The 20,380-nt window shown below is 43.1% G+C and overlaps 1 long non-coding RNA gene across 1 annotated transcript; it reads left to right on the forward strand.

The window, feature by feature from the left end:
* The first annotated feature begins 439 nt into the window (after positions 1–439).
* On the forward strand, positions 440–3,128 carry LOC309526100. The gene is made up of 2 exons (XR_014216665.1): positions 440–740; positions 2,786–3,128. It is a non-coding gene; the product is annotated as an uncharacterized lncRNA (long non-coding RNA).
* Positions 3,129–20,380: the final 17,252 nt, after the last annotated feature.

Raw genomic sequence — 20,380 nt, forward strand, 5'->3', positions numbered from 1 at the left:
TGGTAGTGGGGGGTTGATCACATTTTTAGGCTGAAATCAGTTTCATTGTGTTGGATAAGCAGCTCCCAACTGAAAATAATGCCAAATTCTTTGCTGTCTTGCCACATTGGCTGTTTTTACATAGCCAAACTTCTAGTTTCTGCTGTAAAATAAAACTGTAAATTATATTTTTGCCAAAGTGACAATTGTATCAATAACATCAAATGTGTAAATAATTGTATTTCTAAATAATACAAATTGATAATTTAAAGCATGTGCCTATAACTAGTCATCTCATTGGATTTGTGTGGATGTGCTGTTTTGAGTAATGAACCACCCTCCACAGGAGTTTTCTTTCCCCCGAACATTCATCCCTGGCAAAATTATCATCATCATCATCATCATTTTATTTGTATGCCGCCTTTCCATAGTTAAAACAATGCTCAATTGCTGCAGAGAGTGCTGTACTGTATTGCTAATTCACTTCCAACATGGAATGGGAGGCTCGGAGAGGCATATGGCTCACAATTGCCAAACCATCATCTGTTGCTAACAGATTGATAAAAGACTTATTTTTAGTTCCCTCCAAAGTGACAGTGAAGTGTATGAATTCATTGACTTCTCTTACAAGCTCCCATCTACCCAGCAGCTACATCATGCAAAGAATCCTGGGTCGTGGCTGAATGGTATATACACCAGGAGGATTTCACACTGCCTGAGAAATCAGTTATATTTACTGGCATTTGGCACTGTCAAAGCAGGTAAAGAATTGTATTTAGGTATTTCTCATCCTGTTCCAAGCACTCAAGGCTACGGTGTATAGTCATTCTTACATAAGTGCTATAAAATAAACTAGGCTACAAGATAGTAATTTGTGCAAGGCCTCATAAGAAGCAGTGTGCCTGATATATTCAGATCCTCGCATCTGATTTTACTGTGTTTTCTGTTCTAGCTTTGTTTTCCTTCTCTTCAATCCCCATGGTGCAGAAAGAAGAAGATAAAGGGAGGAATTAAGAGGATCTGCTTCTTAATAGCATTTATCTAGCACCCAATTTATTCCCCCCCCCAACCACATGTGCACACTATATAAATAAGCTACTTTTATTTATGGCCATAGTACAGGATGTAAATACACCTGTTTAGATACAACTGTGGGTGTTCATATATGGCAGACTTCCCCAATCTGGTATCTTCCAGATCTCTTAGACTGCAACTCCCATCAACCCCAGCCAGCACAGATGAAGCTGTCCAAAACAGCTGGGAGGATGCCAAGTTAGAGAAGGATGATATACGATATTTTTCTAGTGATGCAGAAGGTTGGCTTATTGTACATAGGGTTGTGTGAGCTATGCTTATTTTTCCCCTCCAGATGGTGGCATAGAGCAGGTTTTAGAAGCCAAACTGAAATGTTGTTGTTGTTGTGCTAAAGAACAGCAATGATCTCAGTGTCCTACAGCACACCATAGGCGTATTTTTACTGCCATAAACCTAATACTCTTTGGGCAGTCTTTTTTTTAAAAAAAATTACTTTTAGATGTTGCCAGCCCCTGCAGAGATGGCTCAAGCATGAAACCCTCTGGTAGATTTAAGTCAGTTCCTCATTGGAGCACCATGTTGCAGAATTTATAACTCTCAGTTTTCAATTATCCATGCATTGAATTCAAAGCGAGCTATATGATCAAAGAAAATTCTGCCTAAAGCCACATTTGGTCCACTGGAAAATCGTGCTACAGTTGCAGAATAATCAAAACACTTTTTTAAAATTTTGAGGTGGTGAAGAAAGGCAGAAGTCTGACTTCCCTTTTTTACTATACAGAGGTCTTTGCTCTCTCTTGTGTAATTATACAGTTGTTGCTAAAAACCCCACACACAGTCAGCAGTCTACCAAAAGCATAAAATGTTCCAAAAAATGGTTTGTCTGCACCACATTTTAGATGGTTTGCTTCTAAAACAAATAATTATGAATTCCTAAAATTCAAAGTGTTGGCACTGACCTTTAAAGCCCTAAACAGCCTCAGCCCTGTATACTTGAAGGAGTGGCTTTACCCACATAGTTCAGCCCGGACACTGAGGTCCAGCTCCAAGGGCCTTCTTGGAGTTCCCTCACTGCGAGAAGTGAGGTTACAGGGAACCAAGTAGAGGGCCTTCTCTATAGTGGCACCCATCCTGTGGAACACCCTCCCATCAGATGTCAAGGAAATAAACAACTACCTGACTTTTAGAAGACATCTGAAGGCAGCCATGTATAGGGAATATTTTAATGTTTGATGTTTGATTGTGTTTTTAATATTTTGTTGGGAGCTGCCCAGAGTGGCTGGGGCAACCCATTTAAATGGGCAGATGATGATGATGATGATTTTGTAGTTGCAATGACTCTAAAATGCAGCTCTCTTGAAGAGCAAAGTCATTTAAAACATTTGCCATCTTGACCCTTCTAATCTTTTAAGACTAATGCATGTATTATCCGAGTTGAATGGATACTCACCAAGTTGATAATAGTCTTGCTTAACCATGATTTGTTTGCCACATATGCTTGCTAAAGCTACAAAGACATAAGACTAGAGAAGCTGGGAAACAAACCAAGCTTTTGTGAAAAAAGCCTTGGCTTGTTTGCTAGTCTGTAAAACAACTCGTGGTTTGTTGCACAAACCAGGGTTAAAACAAACCATTATTTATTGTTATCTATTCTCTTTGATTTCCTCCTCCTCTTGATGATGATGATGATAGATTGGAGCATGACTTAGTTCCGTTGGCATTGGTAAAGGGATGGGCAGCAATTTTCATCAATCCCTTCTTCCCCTTACAGCTCCTTGTTCCTCTAGAATAAAACTCAGTGGAACAGTATGGGAGGCAATGCTGGAATTGAAGGGAGAATCAGCAAAAATGACCACCCCATCCCCTTCTTCCAGCAGGAAGCCTCCACTGGATCCCAGTTTCTTCTCCGAACAGAAGCTCTTCTATTCTCAGAGTTGCAAGGCTGCATTTAACCCATGGTCTTTTATTGTATGAACAAGTAGTATGCTCTGGTTTGTGACTTCTGGTATTGAAGTCAATGGGTTAGGTTTTAAGTGTGGGTTAGAATTCTATTTCCTGTTTCTTTTTATATCTCTATTTTGGTTCTGATTTCCTAAATAAGCCTTCCTACTGAACAGTTCTTGTTTTGGCTGTGAATTCCTCAAAACTAATGCCAATTTTTATATGGACTCTGCAAGATGTAAACAGAATTAAATGCATGGGGCTTACAAAGAGCTATATTGAAGTTATCCTTCCCATAACTCTGTAAAGTAGGCCACCACCACCCCTTTAATAAAAGGAGGGGGCTGAAGCTGAGACAACTACCTGGATTTTCCACATATGCAGAAGACGGACTCTATCCTTATCACTGGGCACTAAAAGCCAGTCTAAACAAACAAGGCTGCTGTCATCTCTAATATCTGAGCCCATTTGAGCTCAAGCAACCTAAAAGAGGGGGGTGATTAAATAGCTTCTTAATTCTTTTTTAAACTTCTACCAGCATTTGAAAACAGTGAGAAGGGAGGCGGACTAAAAGGGAATTTTTTGCTCTATAAGACTCACTTTTTCCCTCCTAAAAAGTAAGGGGAAATGTGTGTGTGTCTTATGGAGCAAATGCAGGCTGCGCAGCTATCCCAGAAGCCAGAACAGCAAGAGGGATTGCTGCTTTCACTGCGCAGTGATCCCTCTTGCTGTTCTGGCTTCTGAGATTCAGAATATTTTTTTTCTTGTTTCCTCCTCCAAAAACTAGGTGCGCCTTGTGGTCTGGTGTGTCTTATAGAGCGAAAAATGCGGTGAATTGCCTGTTTGGAGCTTCTCTTCCTTCCATTCCTCAGCTGCTTCATATGAAAGAGATAAAGGATACGAAGCCCTCAAATAGTCCAGAATACATTTCCATAATATATTTCACTCCTGAAACTATTTGTTCTCTTCAGCATGATGTTCCAATTTCAATATAGTAATTTAGAAGCAAACAAGCAAACACCAATATATGTACAACATTCACCATCAGCTGAACTTAGCCTTCTCTAACTTGCTCATAATGTTTTATTCATCTTAAAGATAGATTAGTATGTATCAGCATGGGCTCTGTAGAATAGGAGGGGGACATGGAAATGGGTGATGGCCTGTGTGCAAGGGAAAGTTGCAAAAAGGATGAAGGAGAAGGTAGGGAAAAGGGGGCAAAGGTGATACAGGTGTCCGTGTGTATGCAAAAGAGACCACACAATAGGAGAGGTGATAAGGCATGGAAATAGGGTTGACCTATGTGCAAGGGGGGACGCGGGTGGCGCTGTGGGTTAAACCACAGAGCCTAGGACTTGCCAATCAGAAGGTTGGTGGTTTGAATCTCCGTGACGGGGTGAGCTCCCGTTGCTTGGTCCTTGCTCCTGCCAACCTAGCAGTTCGAAAGCACGTCAAAGTGCAAGTAGATAAATAGGTACTGCTCCGGTGGGAAGGTAAACAGTGTTTCTGTGCGCTGCTCTGGTTCGCCAGAAGCGGCTTAGTCATGCTAGCCACATGACCCGGAAGCTGTCTGCGGACAAACACCGGCTCCCTCGGCCAATAAAGCGAGATGAGCGCCGCAACCTCAGAGTCGGTCACGACTGGACCTAATGGTCAGGGGTCCCTTTACCTTTACTATGTGCAAGGGAGAATTGAGAAAAGCTAGGAGGAGAGGGAGCGGGGAGTAAAGGTGAAAACTGGGGTGCAAAGGAGGTTGCCAAAAAGGAGGGATTTGGAAACATTGGAATGGGGTTGAAGATGAAAGCAGAGGCATGAAAGGGTCAAGAATGGGGTGCTTAGTAGTTGCAATGCGTGGGAGAAGGAAGATGCAGGAGGTTACCATGAAGGCAGTTTGTGTGCTAGGAGGGGTTGCACAAATTGAGGGGGAAGGCATGGGCACGGGATGAAGGTAAAAATGGGTGCAAAGTGGAGCTGCATAATAGAAGAGGCTTTAGAAATGGTACTGGGAAGATGAGAAGTGAGCTCTGCGGTTGTGTGGGGTGGGAAGGGAAAGCTCAGGGGCATGACAGTGGGGGTTGGCAAGTGAAGCAACAGGGACACAACACCTTGTAATTTTTCATGCAAGTAAAGTGTATAAAAGTAGAGAAAGTGGATAGAGATATTTTTTTTCACCTCCTCTGCTCATATAATACTAGAAGACAAGGCCATTCAATGAAGCTGCGTGTTGGAAGTCCTGCTTCGTGCAGCACATAGGTAAACTATGAAATTCACTACCCTATATTTAGTATTAGATTTAGTGGCAGAATTCGCTTTATAAAGGAACTGGACAGATTCGTGAAGGATAAAGCTGTCAATGGCTACTAGTCACGCAGCTCAGGCATGAGAGGCAGTATGCCCCTGAACACCAGTTGCTAGGAACCACAAATGGTGAGAGTGCCATTATCCTCTTGTCGTGTGTGTGAGGGCAGGATGCTGGACTCAATGGGCCTATTGCAGCAGGTCTCCTGTTCTCAAGCACTCTGCACTTTCAGCTTGCTTTTAATTGGCAGGACTGAGTGGATGGAGTACACTTAAAACCCACTCTCTAAATGTTAATGGTGTACAGCTAGGGAGCATAAAAAGGAAAGAATTTGACCAGTGTGAGGAACAGGGAAGGCCTTCTTTTCCTTTTAAAACGAACCTGCGAAGTGAATACTCTTGCAATGTTCAGTTTGAATTTGCCAGCCAAAGTCATAGCAAAGAGCCAAGCTTCCACCTCTTAGGTTATTTTCCCACTCCCAATTCCCATAAAGCCACCGCCCTGCCCTAAGAGCTAATTTTCAAATGCAGCAGGCTCATAGCAACAGGCTTCACAGTCTCCAATGGTTGGAAGGGAGAGGAGAGAGAGAGAGAAAGAGAGAGAGAGAGAGAGAGAGAGAGATCAAACAATCCAGTGTATGTACATAGTATTCTTCAGCTCCTTGCTTGTTATTGGTCTAAATATGCTTCACTCCCCTCTTTCCTCGCCCAGTGTGATCTGTGCTTGCAACTCGCTGCCTGGATCTGGGCCAGCTGGAACACACCTTCTTTTTCACACATACCCAGACCCACGAGCCAGCTCTGGCCTACAGGGTGGAAACTTGATGCTCTTGTCAGTGCAGCCACAACTTGACTTGCTGGGACTGGAGCAGAGGAGGAGGAGGAGCAGCAGCAGCCAAAGGCTTCCAGTGCCCTTCACACAGAAGTAGTGGGAATGGGACAGTAGGGGCAGGACGAGTGGGGAAGCCCCACTTTGCCCCTCACACCATCGTACATCATGTGAGAGTGAGCACCCAAACATGGCTTGTATCGTTTACAGTAAGTTTCATAGCTATATAAGAAATGTAGGTCATCATTCACCAGCTTTAAGAGTGATCAGACTGTCAAGGCCTCACCCATAGATTAAGTGCAGTCTCCTTGGGGTAGGAAGAATGCAACTATTACTTACACAACTATTAATATTACCTCATCAGTGTGCATTGCACATGACAGCATTGCATATGAAAGAAAAAGAGCACATGTTCCTTTCTTATGAAGCTTGCACTCTGAATGTTGAGAGTGGAGAGAAATAGCAAAATTAGTGAGAGAGAGGCAAAGATAACAAGGCCTTAAAATGCACTGTTATGTTAATTTGGGACAACATAAGAGGAACGGTCCAGTTAAAACAATATACGAAGAGAGGTAGAATAGAATCTATAAATATTGTCGGGCCACTAGAAGATCCTTGCACTGTGTTTGGTACAGGAGCTGAGTAAATCTAAATTTCTCTTGCCCTTCCCATTCCCCATCCCCAGTCAGCCCCTGTAGCAATTCCTGTTCATCTAGTCCTGTCTTCTACAAACAATTTTGTATGAAAGGAATGCAGGAAGTTCAGTTAAAAATTAAACCACCAGCATAAGCTCTAGATTGTAGTTGCACAATAAGAATGCTTGTATTCATAGAGTAGCATCTGAAGCCTTCTTGAAACAAAACAAAAGAAAACAACAAAACCTTAAACTACGAAGAAGCAGAAATTAAGAATTTGTGCTATTGTTTCGTACCTCGGGTTAAGAACTTAATTCGTTCTGGAGGTCCGTTCTTAACCTGAAACTGTTCTTAACCTGAGGTACCACTTTAGCTAATGGGGCCTCCTGCTGCCGCCGCACAATTTCTGTTCTCATCCTGAAGCAAAGTTCTTAACCCAAGGTACTATTTCTGGGTTAGTGGAGTCTGCAACCTGAAGCGTCTGTAACCCGAGGTACCACTGTATTTAAAGAGAGGGGTCTTTGTTAGATCATGGATACATTGCATGCCATGCAGATGTGAATGAATATGCTGGTTCTGGCTTTTACTTTACTTTTTTTTTTTAAATCACAGATACAAAGCTCGATTAAACTAATAATAATCCAGTAGCCATGTCAAATGTCTGAATTTGACACACATTCTGGAAACTGGTGCCTGAAGTTCAAAAGAAAACAGGCAGTTAACTTTTTTGCAGGGTTAAAGCCTTTTCCAGATTGCAGCATTCTAGTCCTGTGGCTGTTAGATCTCAGGACTGGCTGGACAAGGCAGTGAAATATTTGCTGAGCATTTGCATTCTGCCTCTCTGCTTCTTATAAAAACACTTGTCTTCTTAAAACTAACCAGTACGAAGGAAGCAGCAGGAATGTGTTCAAGCCTCTGGGATTCAATAGCACTTCTCCCACATATGTGTCATTCAGAAAAAGCAGGTCAGATTTTTAAAAACAAAACAAACTCCTACTTTCAAGAGTGCTGCTGAGCTGCACACAGCTTGTGCTATGGCTACTTGCTGATTTCATCTGACTACACTCTTTGATTGGAGCAGCCTTCCCTCGATCTCTTTTTTCCGGCTTAAAACTAAACTAAAATAATGATCAGACAATTCCCCTCTCTATTATTTTAAGTGGCGTTTTGATCTGATAAATACATGAGCCACACTTGTTGGTTGATTTAGAAACAAAGCAAGGCAGGAGAACATTATACAACTTTAACACAAAAGATTTGCAGCTTCAAGGCTTTGCCTGGCAAAAGGCTTTTTCTGGCAAAAGCGTAAAGCAAATATTCTTTTTATATAAAAAAAGAAACCCTTAAGGATAGAGCAAATTACAACTGGTTCCAAGTCATGTTGAAAGCAGTGCAGTGCCTCACTGCTGGGGAAAGGAAGCACATGCATTAGCCTACTGGTAGTTTTGTTGCAATTACATCCTGTAGTCAAGAGTCTAAACTTGTCCTATGCAGCAACAGCCCTCTCAGTTGATTAAAAAAGAAAAGGCAACTGGAAATCTCTGAGGCACTAATTTCCCCTCTTTATTCTTAGTCATCAGCACACACACCCATTCAACAAAAAGACATGCAATCTGGGCCACAAACCCACGAATAAGCTAGGAGAAAAGGGACTCCCTTCAAGCCAATGCACGCCTTGATTCCATGGGCACAAAGCAGCTGGAAATGGTGACCATTAGGGCAGGTGACAACAATACAGTGGTACCTCGGGTTACATATGCTTCAAGTTACATACGCTTCAGGTTACAGACTCCGCTAACCCAGAAATAGTACCTTGGGTTAAGAACTTTGCTTCAGGATGGGAACAGAAATTGTGCTCTGGTGGCGCGGTGGCAGCGGGAGGCCCCACTAGCTAAAGTGGTACCTCAGGTTAAGAACAGTTTCAGGTTAAGAACGGACCTCCGGAACGAATTAAGTACTTAACCCGAGGTACCACTGTACAGTATTAAAATCTGTTAAAACAAAATATAGTCAAGAGAATAAGGTTGTGTGTGGGTGGGTGGGTGGGTGGGTGAGGTGTTGGGGGGGGGTACCAGATCCCTCTAATTTCTGGATCCAGCAACTTTTGAAAGCCAATCAAGCTTTCTAATTTCGGGAAACAACCAAACTAGCTTCCTGGTGAAAGGATGGGGGATTAGGGGGCTCAGTGCAAGGCGGCAAATGTTTACCCTTTTGTTCTTCTGTCTCTTTCAGACCAAGAGAACAGAACAGCCTCCATAGACTTAGACTGCTTTAGAACTACTCCATCTTTTTTAAGAGGTGTAGTTTTGATCAAAGCAGCGACATAATGGGCAAATGAACCTCTCATCATACGTCTACTTCAGCACTCCTTGGCTGTTAACTCTCCTGTCGGTAGCATTTTATCAGTGTGTTTATTTTTTAAAATTGATATTTCATTTGTGCTGAAACACTTTTCCTTCTATATTTTCAAAACATAAAATTGAAATATTCACACAATTGCATTTAAAATCACAAATTTCAACATGCATGTGTGTATATATATATATATATATATATATATGCTTTCGTAGATTTTCACGGGTACAGGAATGCAGGTTTTGGTGTCTTCGGGTGTCTTCCCGTGTAAGAGTCGGGGTGTCAGGGCGACGTTTCGACGAGGTCTCACTCGTCATCTTCAGGCTGGTGCTTTCGGCTTCTTGTTACTGGAACAGAGCAAAATCTGGTGTTTGAGTTCCTATAAATACTGTTGAGGGGTGTGGTGTATAGCCTCCAACGTTCTGGGCAGAGAGGAAGTTCCTAGATTAGTGTGCCTTTTCTTCTTTTGTTCCTTAATTACTTGAGGGATATCTTGAGTGATATTCAGAAAACCACTGGGTGGGTCATTAAGTGTAGATTAGTTGCTAAAGCTTTCGTGTCTTGACCTCTTGAGCTTGTGAAGAGTTTTTCTGAGAAGATGGCTGTGCTGCATTTAGTTGTGCTCTGGCTTGGCTTCGTGTATAGGGGCGAGCTGTGATTTTGTGCCTTGTGCCCGCCAGGTCTGTGTAGGGATTGCCGGGGGGTGCAGCTTCCGGGGGTGCCACTATAGTTTGGCTACTGGATGGAGTCTGTAATATTTCTGTGGAGAGGGTCTGGGTTTGGGTCTGGTGTGGTTGATTGGTGACGGCGTTCTGTGTGCCTCTGGTTCTGGTGTCGGTTTTTGTGGGGAGGGCTAATTTCCAGATGTCTGGCAGGCGGGACGTGTCGTCACGCTTGTTCATGTTGTGGGGGTGTTTCTCTATCTCGATGGCTTCCATGATTATTCTCTTGTGGTGATGTTCCATGTTAAAGAGCAATTTGGAATCTGCAAAATTAATTTCGTGTCCTGTTTCTTTCATGTGTTGGAAAAGAGAGGAAGTTTTTTCTTCTTTTTTGACGGCATTCTTGTGTTCTGCGATGCGTGCATTTATTCGTCTGTTTGTTAGTCCAATGTACGTGGCTGGGCAGACTTTGCAGGGTATTTCATAGACCCCTTGGTTTTCCAGCTGGATTTTGTCTTTTGGGTTTCTGAGGATATTGGCTATTTTTTGGTTGGTGCAGAAGGCTGTTTTGATATTGTGTTTATGGAGGATTTTGCTAATTTTGTCTGTAGTGCCCTTGATATAAGGAAGGAGGGCCATGCCATTGTTTTCTTCTGTGTCTTGGTTTTTGGGGGGTGTTTCTTTTTGGATTAGCTTCGTAACCTTGTTTTTCTGGTATCCATTGGCGATTAACACATTTGAGAGATTCTGTAACTCAGTTGTCAAGTGGTCTTTGTCAGCCAGGCGTTTGGTTCTGGAGATGAGAGTCTTGGCTACGGAGTTTATTTGTGCAGGGTGGTGGTGTGATTGTGCATGTAAGTAGCGGTTGGTGTGTGTTTTTTTCCGGTAGATAGTGTGTCCTAGGGAGCCATCAGGTTTTTTGTAGATTAGGACGTCAAGAAAGGGGAGTTGGTTGTTGTCTTCTATTTCCATAGTGAATTGTATTTTGGGGTGTAGGCTGTTGAGATGTGTGAGGAAGCTATCTAGTTTTTCTTTCCCGTGTGGCCAAATTACAAAGGTGTCGTCAACATATCTGAGCCAAAGTTTGGGTTTGTGTTCTGACTTGTCTAAAGCATTGGTTTCAAAGTGTTCCATGTACAAATTTGCGATGACCGGTGAGAGGGGTGATCCCATAGGTGCTCCTTCTATCTGTTTGTATCTTTGTCCATTGTGGATGAAGTACGTGTTGGTTAGGCAGTGGTTGGTCAGGTCCAGGATGTATTTGGGGGGATTGTATTTGTTTTGAATGGCTGTCAAGGCTTCATTAATGGGCACTTGAGTGAAGAGAGATACAACATCGAAGCTCACAAGTAGGTCATCGGGATGTAGGTATTGCTTCTTTATTGTTTCTATGAACTGGAAGGAGTTAGTAACGTGTGAAGCGATGGATTCTGCATAGGGCTGAAGTTGCTTAGCGAGAAATTTAGCGAGATTTTGTAGAGGTGAGCCTATGGAGCTGACTATTGGTCTGAGTGGTGTTCCTTCTTTGTGTATCTTGGGGAGACCGTAGAGTTTGGGGCATCTGGATGATTTTTCTCTGGGGATGATTCTTAGCTGGATTTCTTCACTGATAGGAGAGGCTATTATTTTGGATTTGGTGGTTTTTTCCAGATAGGTGGTGGGATCTTCTCAGAAAAACTCTTCACAAGCTCAAGAGGTCAAGACACGAAAGCTTTAGCAACTAATCTACACTTAATGACCCACCCAGTGGTTTTCTGAATATCACTCAAGATATCCCTCAAGTAATTAAGGAACAAAAGAAGAAAAGGCACACTAATCTAGGAACTTCCTCTCTGCCCAGAACGTTGGAGGCTATACACCACACCCCTCAACAGTATTTATAGGAACTCAAACACCAGATTTTGCTCTGTTCCAGTAACAAGAAGCCGAAAGCACCAGCCTGAAGATGACGAGTGAGACCTCGTCGAAACGTCGCCCAGACACCCCGACTCTTACACGGGAAGACACCCGAAGACACCAAAACCTGCATTCCTGTACCCGTGAAAATCTACGAAAGCAAATATATATATATATATATATATATATATATATATATATATATATATATATATATGCAGGTTTTGGTGTCTTCGGGTGTCTTCCCGTGTAAGAGTCGGGGTGTCTGTGCGACGTTTCGACGAGGTCTCACTCGTCATCTTCAGGCTGGTGCTTTCGGCTTCGTGTATCAGCAAAATCCTCCATAAACACAATATCAAAACAGCCTTCTGCACCAACCAAAAAATAGCCAATATCCTCAGAAACCCAAAAGACAAAATCCAGCTGGAAAACCAAGGGGTCTATGAAATACCCTGCAAAGTCTGCCCAGCCACGTACATTGGACAAACAAACAGACGAATAAATGCACGTATCGCAGAACACAAGAATGCCGTCAAAAAAGAAGAAAAAACTTCCTCTCTTTTCCAACACATGAAAGAAACAGGACACGAAATTAATTTTGCAGATTCCAAATTGCTCTTTAACATGGAACATCACCACAAGAGAATAATCATGGAAGCCATCGAGATAGAGAAACACCCTCACAACATGAACAAGCGTGACGACACGTCCCGCCTGCCAGACATCTGGAAATTAGCCCTCCCCACAAAAACCGACACCAGAACCAGAGGCACACAGAACGCCGTCACCAATCAACCACACCAGACCCAAACCCAGACCCTCTCCACAGACATATTACAGACTCCATCCAGTAGCCAAACTATAGTGGCACCTCCGGATGCTGCACCCCCCTGCAATCCCTACACAGATCTGGCTGGCACAAGGCACAAAACCACAGCTCGCCCCTATACACGAAGCCAAGCCAGAGCACAACTAAATGCAGCACAGCCATCTTCTCAGAAAAACTCTTCACAAGCTCAAGAGGTCAAGACACGAAAGCTTTAGCAACTAATCTACACTTAATGACCCACCCAGTGGTATTCAGAATATCCCTCATGAAATCACCCAAGATATCCCTCAAGTAATTAAGGAACAAAAAAGAAAAGGCACACTAATCTAGGAACTTCCTCTCTGCCCAGAACGTTGGAGGCTATACACCACACCCCTCAACAGTATTTATAGGAACTCAAACACCAGACTCTGCTCTGTTCCAGTAACAAGAAGCCGAAAGCACCAGCCTGAAGATGACGAGTGAGACCTCGTCGAAACGTCGCACAGACACCCCGACTCTTACACGGGAAGACACCCGAAGACACCAAAACCTGCATTCCTGTACCCGTGAAAATCTACGAAAGCATATATATATATATATATATATATATATATATATGCATGTATATGTATATATATACTGCCTTTCCAGTCAGTGCCATTTTAGCAGCCTGGGTTGTGAAGTTTGGGAGATTTATCTGGGTAGTGTTGCTGATCTTATAATTAGAAACGAACACTTTTTATCCTACCTTTGGTGGTTTTGGGGAATCCAAGGACAAAATTCCATGCAAAAGCTGTATTCTGCTGCCTGTTCACCTAAGACATCCTAGACAAAACTCAGTGGGGAAGATTGGCCTTGCCCATTGCTCTTCTGGCAACTGTTCCAAAAGCAAACAAAACAGCCAATCCATTTTGTTGTTGTTGTTCTGGGAGGCTGGCATCTCTCCTAGGTGGCTGTTCCTCAGAATTCTAAATAAGCAGAGAAAGGTTCACCCATGGGTGGAAAAGAGAAGAACATGGATGAGTCATCCAACAAAGAATCCAAATATTATCCAGTGGTTCTGCCTAATTTTCCAGGTACAATTTTCAGCTTGATACAAATCTGGAAAAACCTACATGCCTGTATCTAGGCTACAGCTGAGCGAGGGTGTGTAGATTGCCATTACAGTGGTACCTCAGGTTACAAGTGCTTCAAGTTACAAACTTTGCTAACCCGGAAGTAGTACCTCGGATTAAGAACTTTGCCCTAGGATGAGAACGGATGTCGCACACCGGCAGCACAGCAGCAGTGGGAAGCCCCATTAGCAAAAGCGCTCCTCATATTAAGAATGGACCTCCGGAATGAATTAAGTTCGTAACCCGAAGTACCACTGTATATCTGAAAAACTAACAGGGTGTGGGTTAGGCCTGAGGAAGACATTTCCAGTTAAATTGGTAGGGCTTTCATGCTTGGCATTGTAACACCAGGAGGCACTTTGGAAAAATGCCAGTTGTGATGCTGTGTCCTGGAAGGTCCACCACAGCCTGTTGCTGGTTTTTCTTCTGTCAAACTTCAAAGGCTTCCCCTTGCAATAATAAAGTCTCTGTGGAGTGGAGTTGTTCCCTGTGGCCTTGTTTGTAGAAAGCGGCAGTCAAGGAAGCTTCCTTCTCCAGGGCACATCTTGAAAGAGCTGATGCAGCAATGCACTCTGAATATTTGTGGGTTTATCTATGGCTCAGATGTATTGGGGCTAACATACTTAGGGAAACTGGTGATGATGCAAGCTATCCACCCACTTGCTGCTTTTATAAATCTATGGGGGAAGGTGAATATTATCATTAAAGAAATGTCTGTTGCATATCCGTATTTATGACAAGGGTCTGGGGAACCTCCAGCCCAGTGGACTCTTCCCAAGATATGCCACTGCACTGCTCCCACTTTCTGCCCCCTACAAATGCTTTTGCTGGACTGGAATGTGACTTCGAACTTTGACCACCTGTCTTGTTTGGCTGGATGGAACCTGGAGGGCCGTGTGTGTAGAAAGCTACTGTACAAAGTTAAGGGTTGGAAGGATACACACCATACCTTTAATGCACATCAGGTGCCCATTTAAACCATATAACTTCTCTCAACGGATCCTCACAGTTTCCCCCTCACAGAGTTACAATTCTCTGCATCCTTAACAAACTACAGTTCCCAGGATTCTTTGGGGGAGGTTGTATGCTTTAAATGGGCATCGGCTGTACTTTAAATGTGTGGATCTCCCCTTAGTCAGCATTGTCAAACATTGTTGCTCTCCCACGTCATACCCTCCAACATCCTGCTGATCAACATCCCGCTACTTTTTGGGTGCCGAGCTCTCATGGGATCCATCTGATTCGCCCCAGAATACCGGACCAAAAGATGAGACACTCTGGGATCTAGTCAGAGGCTGGGATGGCTTCTGTAATTCTGGGGTATCCCGCTCAAATCGGGACAGTTGAGGGGTTTGAACTTTTGCCCTGCCCACTTTTGCCTCTGATTCCATCCAGTACTGGCAAGTGCCCCCCAGAAGTTTGCCCATTAGAGAATGCGGCCTTTGGGCTACAAAAACATTCCCCACATAAGGGAATGTTCTCTAGTGTGCTGTAGTGGTTAAGAGCGGTAGTCACGTAATCTGGGGAACCGGGTTCGCGTCTCCGCTCCTCCACATGCAGCTGCTGGGTGACCTTGGGCCAGTCACACTTCTGTGAAGTCTCTCAGCCCCACTCACCTCACAGAGTGTTTGTTGTGGGGGAGGAAGGGAAAGGAGAATGTTAGCCGCTTTGAGACTCCTGAAGGGGAGTGAAAGGCGGGATATCAAATCCAAACTCTTCTTCTTCTTCTTCTTCTTCTTCTTCTTCTTCTTCTTCTTCTTCTTCTTCTTCTTCTTCTTCTTCTGGCTATAGAGTGCTGCCCTAGAGGGATGTTTGGGCCAGCAACCCAGCCAGACTCTTCTAATGTCATGCTCACCTTCAGTAGAAGACATGCTCACCTTCATGCTCACCTTCAGTAGAAGAATGCCCTCTAAGAACATGCCTTTTTCACCTAATTATCCCTTGTAACAGACTGGCTGCTAAACAAAACAGCAGAGCCTGTTGTTTTTGCAGAGGCTTTGCATTTCAAGGTTAAAAGACCTCCTGCTTCACAGGTCTGTTTGCATTTGTTTAAGGAAAGTCACCTGGCTAAGGGGTTTAAAGTGACAGCATGCTGCTTGAGAATAAAACGTTTAAGAAGAAAAATGCTGGGCTGTTTCTTTGCATTACTCAAAGCCTTTAAATAAACCCACCCAGCCATTTCCTGAACACCACTGCTTGTGTCAGGCCTCCACAATTCTGTTTCACTGGTCACAGACACTTGAGGGTTGTTTCTTACATTGTTAAATTATTTGAAAGTTCATGTTTTAAGTTTTCAGTTGCTATCACACAGTAAGGAGTTTATGAGTGTAGCTTGAACCTGCTCTGGTGTTTCAGTATAACAGCAGTACACTGTTTTATCCTATCCCTTTTAGGTATCCATTCTCTTGCATATTGTATGGGAATAAAGCAAGGCCGGCATAGTTGCATAGTTGGGGCACCCTAATATTCAAATGCTGAGTTGGTCCTCTCAGCATAATGAGATTAGTTCCTAAAGTCATAAAATGGCTAAAAATATTTAGTTCTTCATCAAGTGTTCTGTTGCTAAACCAGAAGAGAAAAGTACAACCACCTCTGCTTACGAACTTAATTCGTTCCAGAGGTCCATTTGTAACCCGAAACTATTATTAACATGAGGTGCACTTTCACTAACGGCGCCTCCTCCTGCTGCCGCGCCACCGGTGCACAACTTCCGCTCGCATTCTGGGGCAAAGTTTGCAACAAGGGGCATCTACTTCCAGGTTAGCGGAGCTCGTAAACCAAAGCATTCGTAAGGAGGGTGGTGGTACACAACACGAGGTTTCACTGTATTTGAAAAGCAAGCTTTTTGATTTTTTTATGTAGGCAAATTTTACTTCCAATAAATATGTTCAGGATCATGCTAAGGGGTAGACTGTTAACTAAATAAATGGCAATGTAGCCTTTGCCCAAAGTCAAAGGCTGTGTCTTCCAATGTGTACAGGGACTTCATGAGGCAGACTCAAACCAAACCAGTACCTCTTTGGGGAGCCGATCAGTCTTAATGCAAATCTAAGTGTGTAGAGCTTGAAGTAGAGATGAATTTCCAAACATACCAACTTAATTTTAAAAAAGCAAAATCATTACCTCAGTGTAGAATTGCACAATTAAAAATCTCTCAAGCATTATCCCAGAGAAAAACTACACACACTTTGTATTGTTTTTGGGATTCTTCATTCATTGTCCCTGTGCTCATTTCCTTTTTCTGGTATCAACTGATACAGCTTTCTACCAATTCTGGGCATAAAAACATTGCCTACAATCGTTAAATTCACCACCACAGCTTCCGGGGGGGGGGAGTTTTGAGTTTTTGTTTCTTAAATAGTGAGGGGAAAGAACAATGTACAGCTCCACAATGGCATCCCATGAGCCACTGTGAGAAAAGGATGCTGGACTAGATGGTTGTCTGGTCTGATGCAGCAGGGCTCATCTTGCATGCCTTGTGGCAACACCTAGTTCATAAACAGATTATATTTACAAATATGTTAGGATTATGAAGGATTACCAGAAGCTGGAGTTAGCTCTTCTGGTGGTTTAACAGTTTGTAAAATTTAATCTGCGTTAACTCGAGTGCATTTACCTTTAAAGTCTTCAATGCATCAGGTCACTAAAAGCACAAGGCCTTTGTCCTTCCAGCTCATAGAAATAGTTGGATCCTGTGTGCACTTTGAAAATTTTGACTGGGGCACTTGTGTTGGAACTAATTTGACCCAGACTGTCTGGAAATGGTGTTGTCAGGGCAGGACATTAGGGCAGAAGTCCAGGAGGAGCAGGAGGAGGCCCCCCCTCCAAATGTAGCAGGGTTGGTTTGCCACATTTTAAAGTAAGCGAAGTAATGTATTTTCAGAATTCCTTTCCAGTTCAAAAACAGTAAGTTTAGAGTTTTACATTGCCTGACTGTGCCCCTGCTGTCTAGGAAAGCAAATATAGATAACCTTGTTCTGCTATAGATATCTTCCATTTGTAGTTCGGCTTCCTTTCGTGAAAATTATCCCGTAAACTTACGTTGATGCAATAGCTTTGTTATTATATTTCACAAAACTGTGGAGTTCCTGAGAGCAGGAATAGCCTTGAAAAAGCCTTTGTACCATTTATCTAACTTTCCATATAAAAAACATGGTGAAAATCCTTTTTCTAAAACGTTTTGAAAAATATATTGAATTTGCCATAGCTCACCATTGCTATCAATTGTCACATTTGCATAATGCACTTTACAACACACTTTAAAGGTTTTATTTGCAGCTGTATAGCTGAGTCCATAATAATGCGCACCCTCCTTGGGAGGTCTGGAGGGTGGCAATGCAATAAACCTTTTAAGTCAAGATCTTTCCCATCATCATCCATACTGGAATTGTTAAAAACAAGTCTTTACTGATTTGTCTCTTGTTTGCAACCCTGGGAGGAAGGACAGGATATAAACATAATAAATACATAAGATTTATTTATTGCATGTTGTGGTAGGTAGAAAATTCCCCCAGGCATTCTGGGCAAGCCATGGCACAGACATTATTTTCATGTTTCTGGCACTGACCATGGGCAATGAAACTGTGATGAGAAATGCAGCCTTAGGATCCATGGGGGAAAGGAAGGCTACAGGGATGCTATCCAAAACAGTCTGCCCAGGTGCCTCTCAACACGGAGCCAGGCATGGAAACAGCAAGCCTCCTTTAATCGGTCAGTAGGGTTTGTAAACACAGTAGCCCAGCCAACTTTGGAGCTTTCCTGTGCGTCTCTTCTACAAATTGCCCATCTTACTCCCTTACTCTCCCAGATTCCCTGCAGTTTTGGCCATCGTGTAATTTCCCCATATCACAAAACAGATGTACCATTAGTTTTTCTTTGTTCAAGGATTATAACGGCAGCTCGCCCAGTGTTGTATTTATTATTTTATTTATTGCATTTAAAATAATATTCTCACTCCTACGGAAGATGGTAGCAGCACACAGCAGGGTGGGGTGGGCAAATCTAAGGAGGTGGTATGTATAAAGGCACATATGCCTGTGCCAGCTTTTCAGTATGAATGTTGGCAGCTGAGAAAGCTCAGCCTGGGAGGTGGGTTGCCACCTGGCAGATTCACTAATTGCCTTATCACTGTTGCAAAAGTTCAGGACAGCTGCCAGTTCTGGCACTGAGAAACCCAGGAAATTTCGCCAGCTGGTGCCTGTCTGTACACAGGAACACGGGAATCTGCCTTCTACTTCTTCGAGTCAAAACTTCTCACTCAGTGTATCGCCTACACTGACTGGTGTTAGATCTCTGGGGTTTAAAACATCTTTGCCAGCCCTACCTTTAAAAAAACATGTGAGGAATTGAACCTGGGGCATGCTAACATGGAGCTGAGGCTCTTCATTCACCTTTGCCACTTATGGCTACCTGTCCCCCCCCCCCCCCGCCACAGAGCAAGTGCTGGCATCATTAATATATGGATGCTGGCCAGGTGGAAAACAGGCTGCTTCTTGCAGCAGCCAAACAGTTACCCTATACTAGGCTCTTCAGCATACTGCCTGCAGCTGATCTGAGGGTGCTTTTCTGGAACAGAGGCAGAGCACAGTTATGTGCATGGGCGTAGCCAAGTGGGGGCAGGGGGCAGCTCCCCCCCCCATCAACTGAAGCCATAGAAATAATTAACTAACTGACCATTCATGTTGGTCCTAGCTCCCTTAACAAAAGTCCTGCCCCCCCAAAAAAAATCCCGGCTACTCCCATGGTTATGTGAATAGGGAGAGGTTTTCTCTTTCTCTCATAATACTGTAAGTCAGGGACAACCAAGGAATATGAATGTTGGAAGATTCAGGATAGGCAGCAGAAAAGACTTCTGCATGCAGCAGCTCATAGTTAAACTATGCAATTCACAAGATGCAGCTTAGACAAATTCTTGGAGAATAAATCTATCAGTGGCTACTAGTCATGACAACTGTGTGACTCTGTATACCAGCTTCTGAAGAGCAACAGTGGGAGAGAAATCCTGATCTTGTAACTGAAATAGCAGCCTAAGCACAGCAATTTTCCATTTTATGCTGCAGGTCCTAAAATGCTTAACTCACAGACAGCATCAGAAACCAGAAGTAACACCAACCTATATCTGAATCATAATAATGGAAGGAAATGGAGTATAGCCAGGGCTGGAGGCTGAAAAGGAGTGTGATGAGTGTTATGGAATAAAACAAGAGTAAAAGAAGAATCAAGTTCACTGCATTTTGTGGGGTGGGGGTGCCTAATTGCCACTTAAACACATCTGCTACGGTAATGAGAAACTATTAAACTTAACAGCAACACTTAATGAAGATGAGACAATTAGATAAGTGCAAAATACCCCTTACCTTTATGGCAAATACTAAAGCGTTACATTGACATTAGTTTGTTGCTTCTGTGGCAAAAGCTATAATGGATTAAATAGAAGAACAATTAAATGATAGAAAATCCTGCTGAGAATATTGCATGAGTTCCTTTTCTCTCCCTCCCCCACCCCTTCTTTCTCCCCTTTAACCTATACATGCATTATAGTTGGCATGTCGCAGGTTGCTAGGTTATGTGAGCACAGCTTGCCTGGTAAAAAGATTTTTCATAATGCCTGCATGATTATTTGAATGAGGAGCACTTTCCATGAACAATGAGATTTTGCTAGGCTGAGTAATTTCCTGCTGTCATAAAGTTCTATATGCACCAAGAGGGTGTATATAGACTCGGATTTTGGCGAGCCTGAGATACATACAACAACTCCTGGCGAATGAGGGAGATCTCTCCTAATGTACTCTTGATATGGGTTGAGCTCCTATCAATCCATTTTG

The sequence above is a fragment of the Podarcis vaucheri genome (genome assembly GCF_965113315.1).
Source record: "Podarcis vaucheri genome assembly, chromosome: 2".
In the NCBI taxonomy this organism is placed as follows: Eukaryota; Metazoa; Chordata; class Lepidosauria; order Squamata; family Lacertidae; genus Podarcis; species Podarcis vaucheri.